The following is a 24,664-nucleotide window of genomic DNA, read 5'->3' as shown; positions in this document are numbered from 1 at the left end:
TTAGAATATGTTTAGTCTCACTCTAAGATAGGCCTGTTCTATTTGGAGAATGCTTGTATCTTAGCCTAAACCACAGAACACGGTCAGAAACTGGGTGACCATGTAGCCTTTGTGCTCTGAAGAAGGTGAAGATTGATGAAGAGGTGATCTCAAAAGACCCCAGCCCCAATTCCCAAGGGGCGGATCGAGGGTGGTCCAGGGCAAAAGCCAGGGCATGGACGAAACCAGGGATTGGACAGAGAATACTATAAATTGTAATATCTGTAACACACAGGCGTGCGCGTCTTGTAACCTTATGCCTCAGAAGCACAAATTAAAACCCTTTCCTTATCTCACCTTCAAAACTAATTTGCCTTGGAGTTTTTTTTTCTCCCTGAATTTTTAGGTATCAGCGGGTAAGGTCCCTTTCCATATGCTGCAGAGATTCCAAATTCATCCTCTCATTTTGCTCCATATCTAAAAATTTTTGTAAGGGGTCAACCAAATCTTGTTTAAATTTGTCTCTCTCATTTTACTCTCTATGCAAATGTTTTAGTAAGGCATGAATTCTTTTAACTGCTGCCATCAGCACGACACCCAATACCCCATATATGAAGACAAGGATGAGGCAAGCATTGTCCACGAGGGGAGAGCGGTTAAGGCTTGGCATTTCCTCGACCGTCATGTCTTGCCCCTCCCCATTCCAGATCCATTCTGTTCCCCAGTTGGGGATGGAGACATCTGAGCCCATCCTGGCTATAAATAGCTGAAGAACTGTTCAGTCCCTTTCGACCTCATGAGAATCCTGCTGACTATGCCAATTTATTGTCACAATCCACTTGGTATGGGGTGCAATGTTCTTTATAAATTCTCATTGGGCTAAACAAAGACACTAGTCCACGTGTCAGGGAACTCTTATGCTTTTATTATATAGTTGACTTAACTCTGGCAACCAACCCACTGTTTAGTCTCAAAAGTGTTGACTAACAAGCCCTTAACTTTTACAACACACTTCCATAAGCTCCCCACTCCCACAACAAACTTCAGTATGGAGTACCGGGTAGAATATGATAGCCATGCTTTGCCCAGACAGAGCAAGGAAGGAGAGAAACAAAGGAGGAAAAGAGAAAAAGAGAAGAAAGAAGATCACCAGTCCTTAGATCCTGCATTGGTCTTGCCACGTGCGCCACGGTCTGTGGGGGAGGGGTGTAGGGCCGCGGCACTGCACAAAGGGGTTCAAATGAGGTTTGAGGTGCAATGCTGATTTAATAAGGGTGTGCGGGGTTTTATAAGCTCTGGCATGGAATGCACCAGAAAATGGGGTGGAGCATGAGACAGACAAGCAGGGAACAAATAGGAATAGGGACTCAGGCGAAGAGGGAGGAACTGGGGAGGAACCGGGGAAGGAAAGGACGAATGGTAGCTCTTTCCTCACTGCAGCTTCTTCAGCCAATCAGAGGGAGAAGCAGGGAAGCAGGGAGCAGGCACCACGAGGCATGCCTAGGCAAGCCCGGATATTACAACCATCGGGGAATCATACAATGTACATATTTGCAAACACATAATAACTGTAAAGTCCATATAATAAAGTCCTTTCAATTGTTGTATATCTTTTTCCACTCCTGGAACTGTTCCCATTCTGATTCTTGCTCTTCCACAACGTGGATGGTTCTGATGTCTGCTCAGCTGGTGCTACGAAAAAATCTAGGAGCCGTTTAGCTGGGGTGAGATAAGAAAGGGTTTAATTATGCCAAGGCAAAGGGATGTTACACGGCGCGCGCGCGTCGGGCTGTGCCCGAGATGTTACATTTATAGCAATATCTGGCCAATCCCAAGTGTGTCCTCCCCGTGGCTTTTGCTCTGGTCCACCCCGTGGTCCACCTCCTGGAATTGGGTCTGGGGGCCTTTTGGGACCCCCTCTTCATCATTCTTCCTCATCTTCGGGGTACAGAGAGCAGAGTCACCCAGTTCTTTGACTCTGTCCTGCGGTTTAGGCCAAGATATAAGCGTTCTCCAAACAAGACAGGCTTGCCTTGACAAGAGACAAAACATCTTCTACTGGATATGGGAATAGGGTTGATATGGGGAGTATGGAATGGGGGGAAAGGATTAAGGAATGTATAAACTAAGGGGTGTTACAGGGAGGAGGGAGAAAGGGGTTTGTTTCTAAAATCTATTTCTATTACCTATAAAACTTATAAGGTAGAAAAATAAAAAATCATTATGGGCTTAAGGCATCAGTCCCCCCTTTAGAGATTAAACAAGATTCAAAGATCTTGTTCAATCTCTACTACTTACACATAATACTAATCATATAACAAGCTATTATGCAAACTTAATGCTAACATGAATGGCTGCTCTAACTAGGTTCAGCTTGGTAACTATGAAGTAAGTTTGTGAAGGCAAACTTAGTGAAACATTTCCAAGAATTACTCAATATATAATTCAAATTTGCTGCCAAATTCATAGTGCAAATTTAGCACTCACCTTTATGAAGGATGTTTGGTATATTTTGCTAAAGCCAAATGTAAATTTAGGTTCTAAACTCAATTCATAGTTACTGGTAGTACTAATTAATATAAATAAGTAAGGAAAACTTAAACACTATTTTAACAGTCCTTATAAATAACAGCAGTCTTTGTTGCTCTACTCGTCTCAGGAACAGAGGTTCTTTTCTTCTCCTGGGTGAAATTCAGGATCTTGATGATAACTCTTGATCACGATGGAAATGGTCTGCTGGACTTGAAAACAGTTCTTTTCGTGTGGTTTGCAGGAGTTTCAGTCTCGTTTAACATAAACTCAGTCTTTGGGCTGGAGCAGATGGGCAGGAGTGTGTCTAGTCTCTCAGGTTTAGATGACTCAATGAACTTCTACAGTTCCTGCAAAGCAGATCTTAAAACATAAACAATTTTACAAATGAACCTCTTTAGGTGACTAGGGAGTCGATGGAGTGTGACTCTCTGTCTGATGACAATTTCACAGGAATTTTAGATCTTGGAATTCCTGTATTTCAATCTTTTGAGAGAGGAGCTTATGCTTTTATCACATAAAGCGATTAACTGCCAGTCACAGATCTAATAGGCCAGTCAAGAGCTTACCTAAGGCAGACTGCGTCTGGATGCAAACAGCACCCTGGCAGTGCCAGTTGCTCACCACAGAGAGTTTATACTCTCTGGATAGATTTTAGGCCTTACTGGGGGCAGGCTGTCCTGTTCCAACCTGTCCCAGACTGCAGTTAATCATCTTTACCTCATGGAGTGGTCATACAGGGGCCTCTTGCCTCCATGGATAAAAGCTTCCACACCTGTTAAAATAGGTGCATTCACAGGTATATGAATACTAATGAAATAATAAAGCCAGAAAGCAATTTTAGCAAACTACTTAAGCAACTTAAACCAATTATTCCAACAACTGATGTTACCAGGTTGTCTCAAAGATTGCAGGCAATGGTGCAAGCCAGATTTTTAGAGGCTTATTAGGAGAGTCCATAGAACCAGTGTTGTTGTAGTGCTGCCTCAGCACTGAAGTCACTTTTTATCTGTCCTTGGTCTTAGTGCAGGACTTCTTCTATGCAGTTCGGGTTCATGTATATTCCCAGATGACACTAGATATGAAAACATCTTAAAAACATAAGCAAATTCCACAATTCACATGAAAATTCTATGGGCCTTTATCAAACTGCTTTTTACAAGAGGAATTCTTCCTTCAATCTGCAGTAGCCTAAGAGACACAGATGTTTATAAATTGCTGTTGGAACAAGATATATGCAAGCATAAACATTGTAAGCTTTAAAGCAATTCGTGTAGTAAAAGCAAAAGCAATACAGGCTTTCAATTTTAGCAATTAAGCTAACAACAAGAGAAACTTAAAATAATATAGAAATACTAAAACAGCAAAGCAAATACAAATTACAATATATGTACATGTACCACCTTTAATGCAAATTGATTTTAAGTTGTGTCAGAAGGCTCTTATGTTGACTTCTGTTTACTCACTCTTTGGTTCGGATGTATTTCATTTGCAGTTGAGACATTTGTCTACTTCTGCAAAAAGGTGTTCTTATGGCTTCCAGTTTGAATTTCTGTGGTACTGCTTTTCAGGTCTGTTTACTGGAACAGACAACCTGTAAATAGTCAATTTCTGATATATTGTTAGTTTTCACTCAGAGCAAAATAGTGATCTCCCTTTTAAATTTTGCCACAGTTCCCTGAAATTCAGTCAGGGCACAGGAGGGCAGGAATATTCAGAGCTTGTGAGCCTGAAACAGGCCTGGAACACAGGGGCCAATATAGCTAGTTCTTCTTTCCCCCCCCCCTTTCCGTGTTAGCCAGTCTAACAGGTGAGGGGAGGGGCCACAGCCATCAGCCTTCCATACTGTGTCTATTTCTGTCGGGCTCTCTTTGGGAACCCACTTCACTATAGGGATTGGGCCACTCCTTTGAGTTTCCTTTCTCGCTGTTGCAAAAAGTATCTTTCCCGGTTTTCGGCCGCTTCTGGGCTCTGTTGCTGTAGCAACGACTGCGAGCCAGAGGCTCACGTCGGCAGGGGGCGGGCCGGGGCAGGACCAGTCCTGTCCGCACCGCCCCCTCCCCTGTCGGGATAGTGAGTCCAAGCTGTCCGACTCAGCCAGCGGCCCTGCCCACAGTGGCCCCGGGAGTCCGAAACCGGGCGTCCCAGAGCCATGGGGGAAAAACGCGATTACTAAGGGGAGAGTGGGGGCGACCGAGTCGCCCTTGGTAACCAAAGCAACCGGTTGGCCACTTGCTGCAAAAGCAGTGAGTCCCTCTGGAGGATCTGTCACCCTCCTTTGAGGAACAGAAGCGGCCGCAGTGCTGGCAGGGACGGAGGCAGCTTTCTCGCTTGTAACAGCTGCCGCCTCATCTCCGCTCACCGCAGCACAAGCGGCGACTCCGCTCGTAGTCTGCTGCTCCCCGGGGTTCGTCGGTCGTGCCCGCAGGGGCAGCTGCCGGCTCAGCTCTCTGTGCTCCTGTGGCAGCGGTGCCCGCAGGGGCAGCCCCGCCCGCCATAGGTATCTCTTTCTCTGCTGCCGCATGGTCAGGGGCAGTGGAGTCAGCGCCCGTGGGAGAGCCAACGGTTGAGGGGGAATGCTCCCGCTTCTGCCGCAGCTGCTCCTCGGCCACGCTGCTCTCCCTCACAAGTGTCTCCAGTATTTCTAAGACTCGCAGGGTCCTGAACTGCAGCTGGGCGCGGGCAGTGGGGAAATCGGGCCCGGGGCTGAGTTGCATCAGGTCCCGGCCCAGCATGGTCGAGATGTCATAGACATCATCAGTTGTCAGCTGGAATGGGCTCTTATCCAGAGCCCTCTGGGTTACTATCCATATCTTCCATATCAGTATAGTCTGTAGGAGACTCATTCGCCTTTTGCTTGCCTTCATACACTTTCATAGCTCCCTTGCTGTTATCACTACCGGTAAAATCGACTGCTTCAGCACCCATCTGCAGTGCTGGGCTACTTGGTTTCACAAGCACATCTACGCCCGGGGCACTACCATTGTTAGAGTTAACTCTTGCCGCCGTCTCTACACTGGCCAATTCCGGCAGCACTTTCACTGCGATTTCTAAAATTTCCTCTGTTTCCACAACAGATGCCGCATCTGTAACAACTTTTTCTGGTGTTACCACGTCAAAAGCAACTCTAGTAAAAACTGATTTCTCAGCTTTCATAGCTCTTATCTCGTTACCAACATAACTATCTGTTCCTCCCGTGCTCACTCCTGCTGTTACCACGGTAACCCTATCTACTCCGGCAAGGCTGTCAGCAGCAGCTGCAAAGCCACAGGCTCCCTGCCCGCTTGCCGGGACAGGCGGGGGAGACCCCGCTTCGATTGCTCCACTGGGGCCAGGAGTTTCTCCTTTTTCAACCAAACTAGATGTTACTTCTGAGCTTAACCCCGCAACATAACTTTCGCTCTGCTCTGCCACGCTAGAAGCAGTTCCCACAAAAGCCGATCTTATCTGCACCGCGGTGTCTACTTCAGCCAAACTAACAGCTTCTGTTTTTACAGCCACACTGGCGGGACTCACTCCCACCGGCCCCGAGCTAACTCCTCCGGGGGCTAATCCCTCCTGGTGCAGCCAGACCCACACCCGGGAGTCCTCCAATGACCTGTGCCTGCCCCGCTCCTGCTCGTTCAGCAGGAGCCGGTCCAGGCGCCGCCATTCTTGCAGCTCCGACCCACAATTCAGGGCGTGTTAATAAACTCAAAAACAACCTTGCATATGGAATTTCTCACCACCTCTCTTCTGTATGAAGGAGCCACATTAACCGTAACACTGTGTCTAGTTCAAATGGACCAAATTCTGACCAAACCATTCCTTTCAATTGTCCAAACAACGGCCAGGCATACACAGACAGCCAATAAAGTCGTTCCTTTTTTAAAGCTTCCCTTGGGTCGGTTAAAACCTTCCAATGTTCCAAAACTAGATTTAAGGGGGATTCTTTAGGGACCTCAATAGGGACCTCAAACTTTGAATCTTCAAACTTTGAATCTACACCACCCATGATTGTAAAATGAGAATGAACCACGATCACACACCGGGATTTGAACTTACTACCTTGGGGTTACAAGCTGTTCCAGTAACCTCTCTGCTATTGTTTCGAGTCTCACTGACTCCCAGAGCCTACACCGGCTCCCCCACGGCGTCAGAGCACACAGAAGGCGTCCCTTCAACAAACCAGTCCTAGACTGGACCCCGCTCTGACCCGGGTGGGCGGACTACCCCGTCCGCCTCCTGGAAAGCGACTCTCTGAGACTATATGGGCCCAAGTCTTAAATTTAACTTTCCAGGAACCCGTGTTCCCCACCTCCCGGGAACACAAAACTTTCCCGCGGCTGCCAACTTCCCGCAGCTGCTAATTAAACCAGGTACCTTTTCCCTTATTTTGCCTTTTCTTATCTCACCTCTATGCTCCGGCTTGCTTCCGTGGGTTCTTTGGAGTTGGGCTTCTCAGACCGGGGCAGGAATTATCTCAGATAAAAGCCGGCTTGATGAGAAATTCCAACGCGATGAAAGTTTCCAGTCTGAAGAAGGTCCAGACCAGGTTTCCCCGTACGGGCCACCAAACTGATGCCTGCTCAGCTGGTGCTACGAAAAAATCTAGGAGCCGTTTAGCTGGGGTGAGATAAGAAAGGGTTTAATTATGCCAAGGCAAAGAGATGTTACACGGCGCGCGCGCGTCGGGCTGTGCCCGAGATGTTACATTTATAGCAATATCTGACCAATCCCAAGTGTGTCCTCCCCGTGGCTTTTGCTCTGGTCCACCCCGTGGTCCACCTCCTGGAATTGGGTCTGGGGGCTTTTTGGGACCCCCTCTTCATCATTCTTCCTCATCTTCGGGGTACAGAGAGCAGAGTCACCCAGTTCTTTGACTCTGTCCTGCGGTTTAGGCCAAGATATAAGCGTTCTCCAAACAAGACAGGCTTGCCTTGACAAGAGACAAAACATCTTCTACTGGATATGGGAATAGGGTTGATATGGGGAGTATGGAATGGGGGGAAAGGATTAAGGAATGTATAAACTAAGGGGTGTTACAGGGAGGAGGGAGAAAGGGGTTTGTTTCTAAAATCTATTTCTATTACCTATAAAACTTATAAGGTAGAAAAATAAAAAATCATTATGGGCTTAAGGCATCAGTTCAGAGCTGAGGTCAACAAAGAGAGTGAGAGAGAGGGGTAGGAAAAAGGGGGGAACAATCCACTTTCTTTTATAGTTAACCTGGTGTACACCTCTTACATATGTAGATTTTTTGCACCATTTCATTTGCACATGTGCAGCCAGCCATTTTGAGCCCTCCAGGAAGTGAGTCAGGGGAGGGGGGGACTTGATGCAGGCACACTGACCACGAGTCTCAAGGTGGAAATGGAAGTTGGCTTAGAACAGTGCTGTCCCACTCCCACCTCTGCGGGATCTTCTCTTCCAATCATAACCTTCCTGTTGCAACAATTAGAATGTTTGAGACTAAACGTGCTTACATGTTTATGCCTGGTCCTCCACAATGCCATCCAGAGGGACCTTGACAGGCTTGAGAAGTGGGCTAATACAAACCTCATGAAGTTCAACAAAGCGAAGTGCAAGGTCCCAATTGGGTTGGGGCAATTCCAGGCACACCTACAGGTTGGGTGGAGAAGTAATTGAGAGCAGCCCTGCAGAGAAGGACTCAGGGCTGATGGTTGATGAAAAACTCAACATTAGCTGGCAGTGTGCACTTGCAGCCCAGAAAGCCAACTGAATCCTGGGCTGCATCAAAAGGAGTGTGGCCAGCAGGTTGAGGGAGGTGATTTTCCTCCTCTACTCTGCCCTCCTGAGACCCCACCTGGAGTACTGTGTACAGTTCTGGTGCCCCCAACATAAGAAGGACATGGAACTGTTGGAACAAGTCCAGAGGAGGTCACAAAGTTGATAAGGGGGCTAGAACACCTCCCTTAAGAAGACAGTGATGCCTATGGATTTTTTGGATTTTTAGCTTTTTGTAGATTTTAGAAGTAGCTGTAGTTAGCTCACCCTTTAGCACAGTAGTTTACACATTTACCCAACCCTATTACCCCATTTCATATCTAACTTTCTAAATTCCTTAGCTTGTTTAGACTTCCCTCAAGGTAGACCTTCCTTCTGTTTAAGAACATTTGCACCCTGGCCTGAACAACAAGATACACCAACAGACAAAGCATCCTTCAAAACCCAGAACTTTGGAGGAGCTCCAAGGACTGGACGGGCTGTGAAGAAGAGGAAGATGGGGAAGAGGAGGTCCCTGAGCCCCCTACCTCAATTTCCAGAGGGGTGTGCCGGGGGGAGGATCTGGGGGGTGGATAAATCTGGGATTGGATGGGATAATACCTTAAATTGTGGAACCCCCTGGACACATGCGTGGGCATCTCTGTACCCCCATGGTGGAAGGCCGCCTATTAAAACTGCTCTATTATCTTATCTCTATGATAATTGTCTGGTGAGTAATTTTTGGCTCCTGACCAATTCTTTCAGGCAACAACAGGCTGAAAAAGTTGGGACTGTTCAGTCTGGAGAAGAGAAGGTTGTGTGGAGACCTCATAGTAACCTTCCAATATCTGAACCGGGCCTTCAAGGAAGCTGGAGAGGGACACTTCATCAGGAACTGTAAGGATAGGACAAGGAGCAATGGGTACAAACTGAAAGAGGGGAAATTTAGGTTAGATATACGGAAGAAATTCTTTACTGTGAGGGTGATGAGGCACTGGAACAGGTTGCCCAGAGAAGTTGTGGATGCCTCATCCCTGGCAGTGTTGAAGGCCGGGATGAATGGGACATTGATCAACCTGGTCTAGTGTGAGGTGTCCCTGCCCATGGCAGAGGGGTTGGAACTAGATGATCTTTAAGGTCCCTTCTAACCCAATTTATTCTATGATTCTATGATAAGGATTTCATACCACTCACCTTCTCACCAATACACAGCCCAAACCAAGTACAGCAGGAACTTTCTTCACCACTTCATCCTTTGCAGGCTTCTATGTTTGCTGAACGACCATCAAAACCCAGAAGCTAAAACATTTACCTTAGAGTAACTTAATGCTGTTTTCAGCCACTGAGGTTCTCATAACTTGTCTCTTGAGTTGACACAGACAACATGAACATCTCCTTGGCTAGCCTTTCTGAATTGCATGTCCTCAAGCAACAACCCAAGCTAAAATTTTCTCCTTGAAGGTAAGACAGCAATCTTACTTACTAAAAATTTAATGTCATTGCCTCCTGCTAGCAGAATGCACTGACTCAGCTTAAACACAAGCACTGAGAGAATGGAAGATACTTTGATGGGCAAACTGCCATCAAAACTTGTCTGTTGCCTAAGTTAGTGAGAACTTGTTCTGATTTCCAGGCTGAGACTGAGAAGTCACTCTCATAAGGTTCCACAATGGATGGTAAAAACTCATGGACAAATAAACTTAAGGTTTATTCCTCCTGATCAATTGGCAGGTATAAGCAAGGAGCTGCCATTGACTAGCCCTTCACTCTGAGACCAACCTCTGCCAGCCACCTCTCAGCACAGGGCCAGAGCAACTTCAGGGTTGATGTGAACCTCTTCAGGCAAAAATGACCCAAGTCTCATAGATTTCTACAACCCAGCAGTATTTATTTGCCCATAATAAACCCCTGTGGGGAGTGGCCAGGGTTAACACAGGCACAGAACCTACTAAGAAGGTCCTCTGCAACTTTTTATCCTGGGTGAGGATACAGATACCTGTACATGGGAAATGACTGCTCAGTCCTTCATTCTTGCTATACCATACTTTATTCATCCTATACAATGGATTTATTGCTGAGATCACTTTATTACTGAGATGTATGTCAAGGACTGGCAGTTGACCCAGGCCCAATCATCTATAACCATGAAAGACTCTCAGCACCATCCAGAATGTCTGTCTAGCATATGTCCCCCACTGCCGGGGTTTTGACACCCCACTGCCACAGCATGGAAGAACTACATACATAATAAATTTATCTTGACAGCATGTTTAGATGGTTGTGAAATATTATCTCTTCAGATTAGGGAACAGAGACAGACATTCATTCCAAGCAATACTAAATGAAGAGTTAAGAATTTATGAGTTAACAGTCATCTATTACACAGATGGGAGTTGAGATAGCTAATATATATTGCAAAGGTCAAACAAGAACCTCAGCATTTCTGCTCAATTATCTCTAATTTTACACAACCTAGTTAGAAAAAAAAAATTCTGCAATGTTATATTCTCACTTGAAGAATATTTTTCTCCTAAATTCCACTGCATCTTTTCCTAAATTCCATAGCACACTATAAAATGTCTTAATTTCTGATACCTGTTTTATGTTTTCAAGCATGATTTTACAAAACATTTAAAAGCTAATCATATTTGATCCTTTAGAATCTGAAAATGAAAAACCCAAACCAATGCCTAACCCTAGAATAACATATTTGTCACATTTATTGCATTTTCTTAGTTGCTTTGCTAGTTCAAAGTCTTTACTTGCTTTCAGTCTGTTAACTTCAATGTTTAAAATAATTTTGTGCCCTCTAGTGGTAGGCCTGCTAGGCACGCCAAACTGTTGTCTGGGAGGATTGAGAATTAGACATTACAGTTACAGATGATGTAGAAATGGAAGAAAAACCACTTATTAACCTTTTAAGGGAAATTTATTATCCATTTCTACAGTTTAAAAATTACAGCCATTTCTAGCTATGATGAGATAGTACCATCAGCAAAACAAAATCATCTAGAGATACATCATAAATAGCAACAAAAAAAAAATCACATACTGAGCAAGCATTTGACTGAGTTTGCTATTAGAAATTATACTGATGAAAATTGGCCTATTTGTAGCCATTTCCTTGCACAAAGCACTATTCAGTGTGTTTCCTACTAGGAAATTGTCCAATATGAAGATGCACAGTTTTCCAGGGTCCACAAAGGAGTATCATCATAATGGTGACAGTGAAAAGATGAAATCCCATAAGACCTTCATCTTCTCTCATGGAAAATCACTTTGATTTTCTTACTAAAGCAACAAAATGATATCATAGAGGAAAATTAACAAAATAAAGAAGGAAACATTTGAGAATTTCAAGGAAAAGTCACACAGAGAGTGATACACACTTTTATTATTTTTTGTTTCAGACCCTCTATTCATTCACTTTTTTCCTAATTCAAGATGGCCTAAACTCCTTACCTTTTCCCCAAAAAATATTCCAAATTTTTAAATTATAATAAATTATACAAATATAATATAACATATGATAATAATAAAGCTTCTGCACCTGAGCAGAATAAAAAATCACAATGCGTGTGATGTCCCATCCTCAAGGGGAAGGTAACACCCAAGATTCATAAATATCTGTGGTAGAAAGGAATGACAAAAGTCAGAGGGTCCACAAAAAAAATCACAAAGTTTTATTAGTAAATTACACACTCGGCATGGAAATTGGTATGTTAGTCCCTGACCTACTATATAATCACATGGGAGGGGGTTTTGGATAAAGGGGTAGGGTCAAAGGAAAGAGAGAAAGAGAGAGATGACTGAATTAAGGAGTGGGGGAGAAAGAGAGAGAGAAAAAGAGATCATCAGTCCTGGTTCCAGCATTGGTCCAGCCAATGGGATGCCCAGCGTCCTGGGGGCACCACCCAGGCTTGGTGGGGGTACCTTTTTATAGACAAGTTTTCTCCGCCCTGAAGATAGGTTTCTTGCTTTCTATGCAAATTAGTTATCATGTGCAGTCCATTCCTCTAGACCTTCCTGGAAATGGGTCAGAGGGCTTCGGGGCTCTTGGGTGGTCTTTATCTCCCCCTACAGTCCATGCCCACTTCTCGACCTCATTCCTGTGCTTGTGCCATATTGTGCTATGCTTATTTCCAGGGACCAGAACAATTATGTCTGCCTCAGAAAAGTGCTGCCCTACTTCCTCATGGTCACAGCAACATCTTATTCTTTCTCAGAACGTGTTAGTACCAACAATCCTTGGTTGGCTCCACAACCACCTGGCTATAGGTGTTTGAGACATACACATTAGCCCCTTATCTTCTGGGCTTCTACACCACCCCATGGCTCAAACATCGATATGGACTTGGTGATCCATTGAAAAGGAAAAAAGAAAAGAAAGAGAGGAAGAGGGAGAGGGAGAGAGGGGCAAATCCATTCTATAAGATATCTCTAAACATTGGGTGTAATGTCTCTATAATCCTCCACACAATCCGATTATCAAAATAAAAGCAGAAAGGTTAATATTAAGAGAACAATCACAGGTTGCAACACCTTGTTAAAAACTTCAATTGCTGTTGGCAGCCATCCAAATAAAATGTCCCACCAATGATGTTTGCAATCTTTCTTCACCTGTTCCATCACCCAGTGGATTTCTTCCACATTGTGATGAACAGTGTCTCAGTTTAATGAGACTGAAGTGTTTTGCTAAGGAGGATGAGTTATGAGGAAGACCAAGCTCCTCCCTCTAAGCAATTGTAAATCCAAAATTAAGAGGCTCCAATTGAGGAAATATGGAGAAAGAAAAGATAACAGTCCTTTATTAAAGGATATATGTGTATTGGCAGAACAACAAAAGAACACAAAAACAACTAAACAATAATCCTGTACCCAAAGTCCCCTCCAAAAAAACCCAAAACCAGTTCAGTACTTTCTGCCTTTTGGCACAATTCTAACCACGGTCAGCAGGAGGCGCTGTTGGATCACTGGAGGAGCAGAGCCTGTGCTGTTGGGCTCTGGCGGTCGCCGCATGGGGGCCCTGGTGTGCGGGAGAAGTCAAAACGGAGATCTCCCCCCCCACCGAGAAGGGGAAAAGGGGAAGAAGGGGTTCTTCCCACAGACTCACGCTGTTGGCAGTTGGCTCAGGCTGGGACTCCCCCAAAGGTTCCTTCACAGAAGTGTCAAGCCTCTCTGATGAAATCTGAACAAGTTCGGGCTGGGGGCAGAACAGGGTGCAGGAGAACGGAGGTGAACCGGAGCCAGAAGCATCCAGATGACCTTGCCAAAAACAAAACGAACTCTGGAACCCCCACACACACCCTCCCTGAGTCAGGGCAAAAGTGGAGTGACCTGCCGTTTCTGAGGAGAAAAAAAAAAATCATCACCTCCTCCCCCCCCAGTCTTCTGAGGGCTATCAACCTGGAATGTGGGCTGTCGGTCAGTTCTTTTGTGTGTGTGAATCACCCTAGCCAAACCACCCTACCCTGTTCAACATCTTTCCTTCACAATGATGCAGGGAAAGAAAAATTCCCTGCTTGATTTTTTAGAACAAGTAAACCTATGACAAACAGTAATCAAAGTCTTTTGTCCATTTTCTTGTGCTTGCTTCAATAACAGCTTTCTTATCAAGGTGATATTCATTCTAATAGGAGTAGGCTATAGGTCTTAAATCTGTGTATAATTAAATTGTAACAATTGATAAGATATAAGAGAAGCTGAATAACTAAAATCACATCTGTGCTGGTTTTAAAAACTCAGCGGGGAAAAGTTAAGACTGATTGAGGCCCCTGCCTTACAATAGTGGAGGGGGAAAACAAATAAAACAAGACTGCGAGAGGTTAAAAATGTTAAAGTCACAATTTTACTGAGGTGGCACTCGCAAATAACACAACAATACAGAAGAAAATGGTTTACCCACAAAACCAACAAAGGCAAAATGTTACCTGGCCCCTCACCCCTAGGGCAAAACCAAAATGGCTCCCATTCCCACACTGCACACCATGTGGCCCAAGAGAATAAAAAAAAAGTACTGTGGCAAACAAGTTTCTGCAGTTTAATGCCCTCCCCAGGCAGACAAAAACAGCAGAGAACAGGCGCAAAGCAAAATCCTGGAAGAATATTTCACCCAAAAGGGTTTATGCTGCTGAGATGCTGGTATGGGTCCTGGCATAGCAGCGGCGTGGGTGCAGGGGGCTTATTTCTTCCCTGCTGCACAGCTGCCTCCAGCACTGGTGCTCAGCTCCACTGAGGTTTTGGGCTCCGTGTGGTTGGGCTGGGCTGTGAAACGGCAGTGGCAAGCTGAAGTGATGGTTTTGGTTGCAGTGGTTCTGGCAGTGGCAGCTGCGGTTGTGGTGGTGATGGTGCAACAGGCTCTCTTCTCCACATGCTGAGTGGTCATGCAGTCTTGACCCCTCGTCCTGCACCCCCTCTCGTGCGAGCATGGTTAAAGGTGCCCACGCATTTTGTTTACTTGGGTATTTCCTAAATAGTGTTTCTAAGGTGCAGTGGAGCCCCACTTCTCTGTATTTTCAAGCCAGACCATGTATTGCAAGAGTACACAAAGAACTTAAAGACTTTCCATAACAGTCTTGCCATTAATGTGGAAGAACTGCCTTTGAACTACCGATAAAGTATACACCAACTACCATCTCTGCACCAGTTCCCTAATGCCTTTCTGCAAGCACTCCAAAAGAGGATTTTTTCCTTCCCCTCTTTAACACCCACTACTGGAGCTCTCAGTATCAGACAGGTGCTCAGCACAGCATCCCTCTCTGCTTCTTCCAAACTGATGAAGGAAGATGGAAACAGCATGGTCACCAAATCTGAGTCTGAATTTGGAAACAACATTCATCCAGTCTTCTTTAACTATCCCACAAAGAACCCTTAAAAACATCTGACATTTTTGTGGGCTGTAAACTGCAAATAGCATTCAGAGACATTTGCCCTGCATACAATACATGATGAGTTGCTGCATGGGTCCATGGAATGAAATAAAACATGGTTTAAAGTGATGTAAGCACAGTAAGAAAAGCAACACAGTTTGGATCTTGTTAAGTTAAATGGAACTTTTGTATTTATTTTTACCTACATGATAGAAGGAAATTATGGAGAAGGAAAAAGAAAGAGGGAAAAGGGTATTTTTTCAGATTGCACTAAGCCAATTTTGTGAAACTCGCTCCTGGTGAGAAAAAAAGCCAGTTTTCTCAGCTACTTTATTCATTTGTGTCTCATGTCATAGCTAGAAGATTCAAAATGTACAATATCAGTCATACAAGAAAAGCTGCTAAATCAAAGTAGCATCTCATAATGCACATTTATTAATAATAAAGTTAGCAATGTTGAAGAGAATTTAAAAGTATAATGTTCAAGAGTGAATATTGAAACATACCTGTTACCCTAAAAAAGGAGGAAAGGAAGACATACAGACATGAACAGCACTTGACCATCAGCAGTTGGCACCCTTGTAACTCTCCAAAGCTTCAGTAAATGAACATGCTCTGAAAAGCTTCTAACAACCATTGTAGATTCAGAGCTACAAAAATCCAAGAAAACAGGGATCCCTTGGAGAAAGGATATTTAAAAGGAGCCTGACTGCAGATAAGGCACTGTAAGACACTGCTTTCAGCTAGGCAAGTTCCAAACTATTTAGGTCTTCACAGCCCAAAGACAACAGCTGAAACTCCAACAAAGGAAGGGGTGTTGGTCACCCAACAGGGTAAGGTGATACTTAAACAATAACAAATTTTCAAAATCAGTTTGTAGAGTAGATTCAGTTACAAAGATAAGCAGAGAACAGCAAATGAAGTGTGGATTACACAAGCCTTTTACGGTGCCCAGAGTTTTGGGAGCTTCTGTAATTCAGCTTGGAAAACCAGTAAAACAATCAGGTGAAGATGAGTTATGCTAAAAGCATATAATATCTGTAGCATGGTTACATACACAACCATGACAGGACTCAATGCAAAAATTCCTACCAAATGTAATAACCCGGTCGATAATGCCAATCATCCTTTCTGGCGTTAAGACATTACAAACTTGATTTCAGTAGACTAATTAAACCCACTCATCCCACTGTCAATTCCTTCCAGATTACTGCAATGGGAATCGCACTGGTTGTGCGTCTGTCCTCCTTTTCCTTTTCTGTTCTATTCTGAGCAGGTAATAAAACTCAAGGTCAAAACCTGAGTACTCTGCATCCCAATAATTAATTACAATTTTGTAATCAACAGAAGACACCATATATATGACCTTAAGTAGACAAAACCTACTAGTCTAACCTGTATTTGCACAGGTCTTTTTCTTGCTATACCAACATTATGCCAAAACATATTTATGCTAGGGACAATTTTTCCAGAGTTGATCATCCTTTCAGCAAACTGATTTTCTAGGAAAAAGTTAAGAAAGTTATCGTACAAAAATAAGATTTATCAGAATAAGAGATGGGGTACAGCTGGGGATGAGTGGCCCAGAAGGTAAAAAAAAAAACAAAAAACCCCCCAACAACAAAGAACAGAAACAACAAACCACAGACTTTAGATTATCATCTTTTACCAGGCTAATCTTGTACATAGAGCGTTCACGCACGCATGACTCACCATCATATAAAATGTCTTTCATGAACATTATTATATATAATTTTTTAAAATGCAGAACTCCAAAAAGCTGCAGAGTAAAACCTATCATACCAGCCATGGTAAAGATGCATAAGAGAACAAAGTGGTGTGTTCTGGGAAAACGTGGGCACCCCTCAAACTACAGCAGCAAAGAGGAAGCAAAAAGCAAACAGAGAAAGTTAGATCAGCTCTACATGCAGCAAAGCATTCCTTAAGTCTTACTGCACAAAAAAACAGGAAGAAGTAGGACCCAAAGCAAGGACAAACAAGGCTAGCACCCTCCCTGCATCTATTATTAGTTCTGAAATACTTAAAAGCACTGGTTTCTTGCATAAAAAGAATGGAATTAGTATATAGTCTACAGCTATGGACTAGCAAAGGTCTGACTTGTATGCTAACTCGTGTTCAAGAAGCCATCACTAAATAGGAACTGCTCCGTCATTTAAATTTTGTGTATTCTTTCACATCAAAACAATTCAGTATGTTACACAACATAAAACTTACTAAACCCGTTCATTAAAATCCCAATTCTGTAAATTTCATAAACAAATAACCCTGCTTACAATATTAGTTGTGTCATGTTTGAACCGTTAAGGCCTTTGTACAGAATTTTGTTGACAAAACTTCAGCTCATTTTAATTCTAAAGACAGTGTCTCGCTAAAGCAATCATGTCCATTTGGAGATAGGGTGGAAGGAGACATAAGAGCGTGTTGCTTTAAACTGAAAAAAAACTCACGGCTTTTCCCAGAATAGACAGGTATATACAACAAGGGATTGAGACAGGACCAGCCGCCACCGCCAAGGTGCTCCCCAGAGGTGCACGGTTCTGACTCACCAAGTGGAGCCACAGCTGGAGGGAACTCCAGCGGCTAGGTCGACAGGCATGGCACGGGTAGCCCCACTGCGGGCCAGCCACTGTGGACAGCCCCTCCTACAAACAACAACCCCCTACGAAAAAAAATCCTAGAAGCGGCCAAGGAGCCTCTGCCCACGCGCAGGGTCTCTCCTCGCCTGGGGGAGGCCAGCCCTGTGGCCTCGGCACAGCCCCGTGGTGCCTGAGGGATGCCCATGCTGCCCTGCAGGCGGTGGGGGCTGGGGAGAAGCTTCCACCTACGGGCAGTTCCGCTCACTACAGGACGCGAGACCAGGCACCAGCAACTGGCGACTCCCGGAGCACCAGGCCGCTCGCGGCAGGCGCGCAGCAAGGGGCAGGCGGCGATCCCAGCCCCGCCAACCCGTACCTCGGCTGAGATCGAGAGGGACGTACTCCTCCCCACTGTCGTTCCGACCTGCGGGGATGGGGGAGAGAAGTGCGTTAGGTTGGCAGGCAGAAAGGAGCCGGAGGAGAGAGGGGAAGAGGAAGAAACAGAGGGTAGGGCTGGGTAGAGCGAGAGATGCCAGGAGAGTACAGAGGAGGCACGCAGCAGCCAGGCCAGGTCCCTTACCTCGGATGCGGAGATGCCTCAAAGAGCGGGCACAGAGGCTCACCACCATGTTTACAACTCCGCAGTCAGAACACCGGAAACCTCATCCACTCTTGAGAGGAGAAGCCCGCTGAGCTGCGGCTAGCAACTTCTCCCTCACTCTATAGCCATGCCGCCAACAAGAGTGCGAGGGCGACCGCTCCCGAGAGGCCCTGCTTGGCCGCAGCCCCTCTTCCGTGTCAAAAGCAGTGCCCTGTTGGCATCCAGAAATTGTGTGAACAATTTGTATTGCATTTCTGAGACCTTTACATTGGCACAGCTGGGTGCAGATAGTAAAAAAAATACTGTGCCACTAATATGGCTGCAGGCCTTGTGCCAAGGTGAAGGAGGAGTTCTCTTGGCAGGTGAACAAGTTTTATGGACACCTGCTGTGGGCCAATTAGTACTGCACAGCGCAGTATGTTTTCCTTATGTATCCAATGTAACCTGGGAAAGAATTACGTCTGTGTGTGATAAGCAGTATATAAGCTGTCTTTTCTTTAATAAAGCTGACATTTTGCCGACCATAATGGTCTGAGAGCACTTTGTCCATGCCCCTCCGCCGATAGTGCCCAAGGCTCCGCCTGCCCGGGCGCAACACCTGGCGCTAGAAGCATAAAGCAGGGAGAAGCGCCAGTATCCTCAGAGCCGCGCGATCCCAAGGGCCGCATCCACCATCGGGGTTTGTTGCTGATGTAGCAATACTTCTCCACAAAGGCCTCCGGCAGCTCTGCCCCAAGAGGCCAAAGCCGAGGGGAGGAGAGGGGGGCGGGGCGGCATGAAGCGAAGCGAAAGGACAAGAGGGCATGGTCTTAAGTTCTGCCATGGGAGGTTTAGGTTAGATATTAGGAAGAAATTCTTTACAGAGAGGGTAATCAGGCATTGGAATGGGCTGCCCAGGGAAGTGATGGATTCTCCACCCCTGGAGGTTAAGATGAGACTGGATGTGGCACTTAATGCCATGATCTAGTAACCACGGCAGTAGTGGATCAAGGGTTCGACTTGATGATCTCAGAGGTCCCTTCCAACCCGTCTGTTTCTATGATTCTCTGATTCCCATCCGCATCGGTGCGCCGACTTCAGTCACAGGCGTATGCTCCGCCAGAAAATGTGGCAAAATGCCTTTTTTTTTTCCCCGAAGAGCTTGCAGTGCTTGTAATTTACTTCCTATATAACTACTCTATCACCACATCCAAAGATTTTGGTCTCTCAAGCAAAACTAGTTTTTGGTTTGCTTTTGGGGTTTGCTTGTCCCGCTTACTTTTCCTTTTTTGAACTGCACTTTCCTTGCAATGAGAAGGTAATTCAAGTGAATACAACATAACCGTTGGCGTTATGCACCGGATGTTTTCAGTGCTCCACTTCTTAATATGTGAAGTAATTAAAAACAGAAAAAGGAAAACATCTTTTCATTGCTTTCTTGATTTTGTCAATGGGTGTCTCTGCAGGCTCAAGCACTGATCTACTCTTACCTTGACATTTGTTAAACTTACTTACTAAAATCATTTTTTTCTTTTAATGTATGGTACCCTGAATGATATGATATGCTGTTCCCTCTATTTAATTGAATTTTATCCAGTTTGGTCACTCCTTTCAAATCACTTGAATTCTGATCTTGCTGTCCTTCTTTTTAACTCTTTTCTATCTGGAAATTCTGTAAGCACACTACTGTATGTAAATTGTAAAGAAAACCAATACATAAGTAATGGTGGTCTGTTGAAACAAGAGTAAACTAATAGCTAAAGTAGCTAACCTTATTTTTTTCAGATAATTTTTTCTGTTCACTTTCTGTGAGAGATGTTTTGCATTTATGCACAGACATAATCACACACTTTGATAATAGTTATCATCACATTCAGAAATTTGTATCCACACAGCGGTTAAACTTTCCTGAAGTTATAACTGTCATCAGGTTACATGGTTGTGTTTGAGTTTCAAGGTAAGGTCAAGCTTCTTTGTACATCAGTGAGGGTGTGTGCAATGGGAGTACATATATAGAGGAAAACAGTTGGTATTGAGGAGCTAATATCTACACTGTGTGTTTGGTAAGGAGTGGTTACTGAGGACTAGACTAGGAATTAGTCCAGTGAACTGAATGCCCTTTGGTAACTGCAGCAGGTTAGGTGAGTTCCTGAAATGTGTCATCTGCTTTAGTTTCATCTCAGGATTGCCTAAGATGTAAACCAAAGCATGGTAAGTACGATAACAGGAGACTTGCTTCACAAATGCACTCGTGTTCCACACAATAGCAGCTTTCTTGGAAATATTGTTGTTTGGTTTCTTTTCCTACATAAAAATTATAATTCTGGTTTGTTTTTTTAAGTAGGAAGGACTGTTTGAAGGTAATCTGGTATGTTAAATTAGGGTTTCTCATTTGTGTCTGGGGTGGAATGATAGGGAAAGGTTTTGATATATAAATTATGAGCCTAAACAACTGCTGATGTTCTGATATAAAACTGAACAACTTACTGTTTTTACTCACTGTCTTATCACACTGTTTTGCTTACACTGCCAGACAATTTCTAGAGCTCATAACTTGTCAGTAGAAATGCTAAAGCAGCAGTGGTGGCCTTACGCAGTCTAAGAAGATGGCATAAAAATAGATTGATGCTAGGAAGTGATATACTGTTAATACACCCAGGTAATTCACCCAATTGCCTAGATTTATTATCACTTAAATTTGAAAGGTAGCAGGAAAAACAGGTTGTATAATAACTTATGTTTTATAATCATCTTTGATTATAGCCACTGTTAAAAATGCAAAATCCCATATATTTCAACTAACTTAGATTATTTGAGCCCAAATATGGAGCTGATCCAGGCCAATTGAATAATCTATCTCATTAATAACTTTGGATTTCCACATTACCACTATGCATTTTTTGTCACAATATGAAAAATAATTGTGGAAAAAACCCCACTGTAATGTGGTCCTTGGAAGAATTTGTACCCTTTGAGCATAAACCTAAGTGTTTGAATTTAAACATTCATGCTAATAGAATGGATTTACTTAAAAGCAGTGTTTCTGTGCAGTATGCTGATTTTTCAGGTAGAGGTGAACAGTAGAACAGGAACATGGAGGACGTTAAATATTTGAACTTACAGTAGCCTTAAATTAAGTGTTCATTTAGCTTATTATAAATTCCTTACTGTTAATTGTAAATACATATCATAGAATACTTTGGGTTGGAAGGGACCTTTAAAGGGCATCTGCCACCTCTATGGGCAACCTGTTCCAGTGTTTCACCACTCTCATTATAAAAAAAATTCTTCCTCATATCTAGTATAAATCTACCCTCCTTTAGTTTAAAACCATTACCTCTCTTTAAATAAGCAGATATACCTTATGTCATGTCCTGAAGCTTCAGATACCATAGCCAAGACAAGTTCTGTCACTCAGACTTTCCAAATTCTCAGGAACAAAACCAGCCAATAATCAAACTGAAGTGTATATAAGTAACCAGCCATATAAAATTAGCTTCACAAGGTCAGGCAATTGTTTTCCTGCTTTGTAGTCCATCATTTTCCACTTAGTTTTCCATCTTCTCTAAGAGTAGTCTTTCAATTCAGATCCTGCATTACTCATAAAAATCTGGTTTATTAAGTATTCAAGAATATTAAGTTTCATCTGAATAATTGTAAATTAGTTAAATGTTAATACTGATTGATGATATTAAAAATAATTATGTATAAAGCCAGAGTAGAAAAACAGTGGTAGTATAATTTTAAACTTTCTGGCATATCAGTTCATGACATGCATATAAGACTCTTGTAGTAAAAAATCACAGACTGATTTGGGTTGGAAGGGACTTTAAAGACCATCTAGTTCCAATCCCCTTCCATGGGCAGGGACACCTTCCACTAGACCAGGTTGCTCCAAGTTCCATCTAACCTGGCCTTGAACCATGTTTCCTGACATGGGTCTTAAAGAGAGAGACCACCAAAGATGATGTAGAGGGTGTAGAATACACAGTTTGGTCACACCCACATAGTGCTAAACTCCATCTCCTGTCCCTGTAACTAGGACAACATCCCATAATGTCAACAAAGTTACAGACACAAGTGATTACTTGAATCTACAACAAGGTTGTCTACAAGTACAAAATCACAAGGGGTTCGCATACAGGCACATCCATTCCATTGGGCCCATACTCTATGCTCCAGGGGATAGAGTACAGTTCCGTTGGGATTTAATCCTGACACAATGATTGGGTATAGAGTATATACCAAAGCATTGTGTATTGTTAAAACAAAAGTTGTGGCTTTACTGTTGGTGGGGTCATAAATGAAATGAATTAGTTACCATCAAGAGTGGAATTCCCTTTTAAATTTAGTTGCATTATCCCAGGTTACCTTTGAATTTCAGTGGTCAAATTGCTTTCATCTCCTTCCAGAGTAAATTGCACCCACAGCTGAGAAGCATATGTGGTGCAAAATGCACTATAGTTACCATACTGATCAGCATAAATAAAGAAGTGAGGGTCTTCACCCTGTGGGTCAAGCTTGTTGATGTGTGAACCAAATTTGGTTCATGGTGGTAGTGATTGCTCCTGCAAGAAGGATAAGCAGTCCTTCGATGGTTAGCTTGCTCTTCAGTGGGGGTTGATGCCTTAAAATCTATATTATATTAGATTTTAGTATAGCTTATTAGTACTTTTAGCTTGCTTAAGGACCTTTGTGCTAGATTTCTAAAAATGCTGTTTAACATTTTTGTCAAGAATTCCAATTGACAAAGATTTTAGCAAGGGGAAAAACACCTTATCTGTAGAAATGTACTCAGAATAAGACACAACAGGATCACATCACTTGATATAACCAGTCAAAACTACTCAGAGGCCTTGAAACCGTTCCAAGGAGGACACAGATAACAAGGAAGAGGAAGACGAAGATGAAGGGGTGGTCATTGTGAGACCACCAACTCAAATTTGGGAGGCGTGGTGAGGGTGGGACGATGGGAGGGACTGTTTTGGGGATGGGTGTAACCGATGAGGTAATGTCCAGATATTGTAATTAGATGATATTATAAATTTGTTGAGGCCTATGTGTGATAGTTTCAGTCTAGGCCTTCCTGGAGACCAGCTTGTAACCAGGGAAGTACCCTATGTTCCCAGTATTCCATACGATTTTTATGTAAGTCAGGGTATAAACAATAAGAAGAGAGAAGGCTCTGCCCTTCTTCTCTTCTGGTTGGACTTGAAGACAACAGGTTCCCTGTGGCTGGCTTAGCTCATGTGGGAGTGAGGCCTGGTCAGGTCTGCTGTGGCCTGTTGTTTTTCTTTCCAATCCGGGAAGCGGTCTGGTGGCATGACGTGATCCTGTTTTCTCAAGGGAAGTATTGAGATTTCGTTTTGCTAGTTCTTTATTGATCGTTCCTGGGTTTCGATTGTGCATATCTGTTTTGGTTTTCTTTTTGTCCCTTTTCCCTTTCCCTTTCCCTTTGGGAGGGGGGGGTGTTTGGGGTTCCCTTTTTATATGTACATAGTATTTTAACAGGGGACCCCTGGTGGTCTAGTGGTTAGGATGCGGCGCTCTTACCGCTGTGGCCCGGGTTCGATTCCCGGTCAGGGATACTCCCCCGGGCAGATGGAGCTCGTCAGCCCTGTAAGGCCATCCATCTAAGAGAAGGTCACTCTAAACAAACCTACGTCCTGAGGACCTCACTGCCATTGTCCAAGCTCGCTTGGCCCCGGCAGATGAACCTTAGGATTAAAGGGTGGGCTCAGTTCAGCGCATGCTGTGTCTCACCTAAAAAATCCATTGCGCAGGCTGGAAAGGTAAAAGACCTTTCCCAAAATCTTCGTTAGCGAAGACTGGCCATACATATACATTTTAACTGTATATAACTGTGATATATATGTAAAAATATATATATTTTTATATAATTCAGTTGGTTTCATTTTTTTTCAGTTTCTATAGATTTTCCTTTGCCCAAAGGGGAAGGGAGGGGGGAAGTTTTCGCTATAGTTTCGTGGACTTGGCGAGGAGCCAGGTCCAAACTTCAACACTATGCCATTGGGGTGTGCAATATTTTTTGTGCACCTATAGTGCCTCAATTAAAGAACTGCTTTTTGCCTTTCTATTCTCAAAATTGTCCAGAGAATTATTTCTCTGATTTTAGGCAACAGAGTGTGCGGACATCATTCCCAGTATCGTTCCTGGGAAGAGAAAACAATACAAGTCTTGGCAGGGTTTGTCTGGACAGATTACCCATTAGTGGCTCAAGTTGTTTAACATCTCAGACTAATGACAAAAGTCCCTTTTCCCACTCAGAATTTCTCTGTTCTGTCTCTTTCAATGCAGTCAAGTTGAATAGTAAAAATACGGCCTTGACATTCCTCAGGAGGAATCTCAGCTTCTACTTCATGAAGTACTTGCCGCACTGCTGT

At 43.7% G+C, this 24,664-nt stretch overlaps 1 non-coding gene across 1 annotated transcript; it reads left to right on the top strand.

Annotated features, from left to right (window-relative positions):
* The first annotated feature begins 23,775 nt into the window (after positions 1–23,775).
* Positions 23,776–23,847, top strand: TRNAK-CUU. The gene has a single exon. It is a non-coding gene; the product is annotated as a tRNA-Lys (tRNA).
* Positions 23,848–24,664: the final 817 nt, after the last annotated feature.

Source organism: Neopelma chrysocephalum, unplaced genomic scaffold (assembly GCF_003984885.1).
Source record: "Neopelma chrysocephalum unplaced genomic scaffold, ASM398488v2 Primary Assembly neopelma1_96537, whole genome shotgun sequence".
NCBI lineage: Eukaryota > Metazoa > Chordata > Aves > Passeriformes > Pipridae > Neopelma > Neopelma chrysocephalum.
This window is presented reverse-complemented; position numbering and strand designations above follow the sequence as displayed.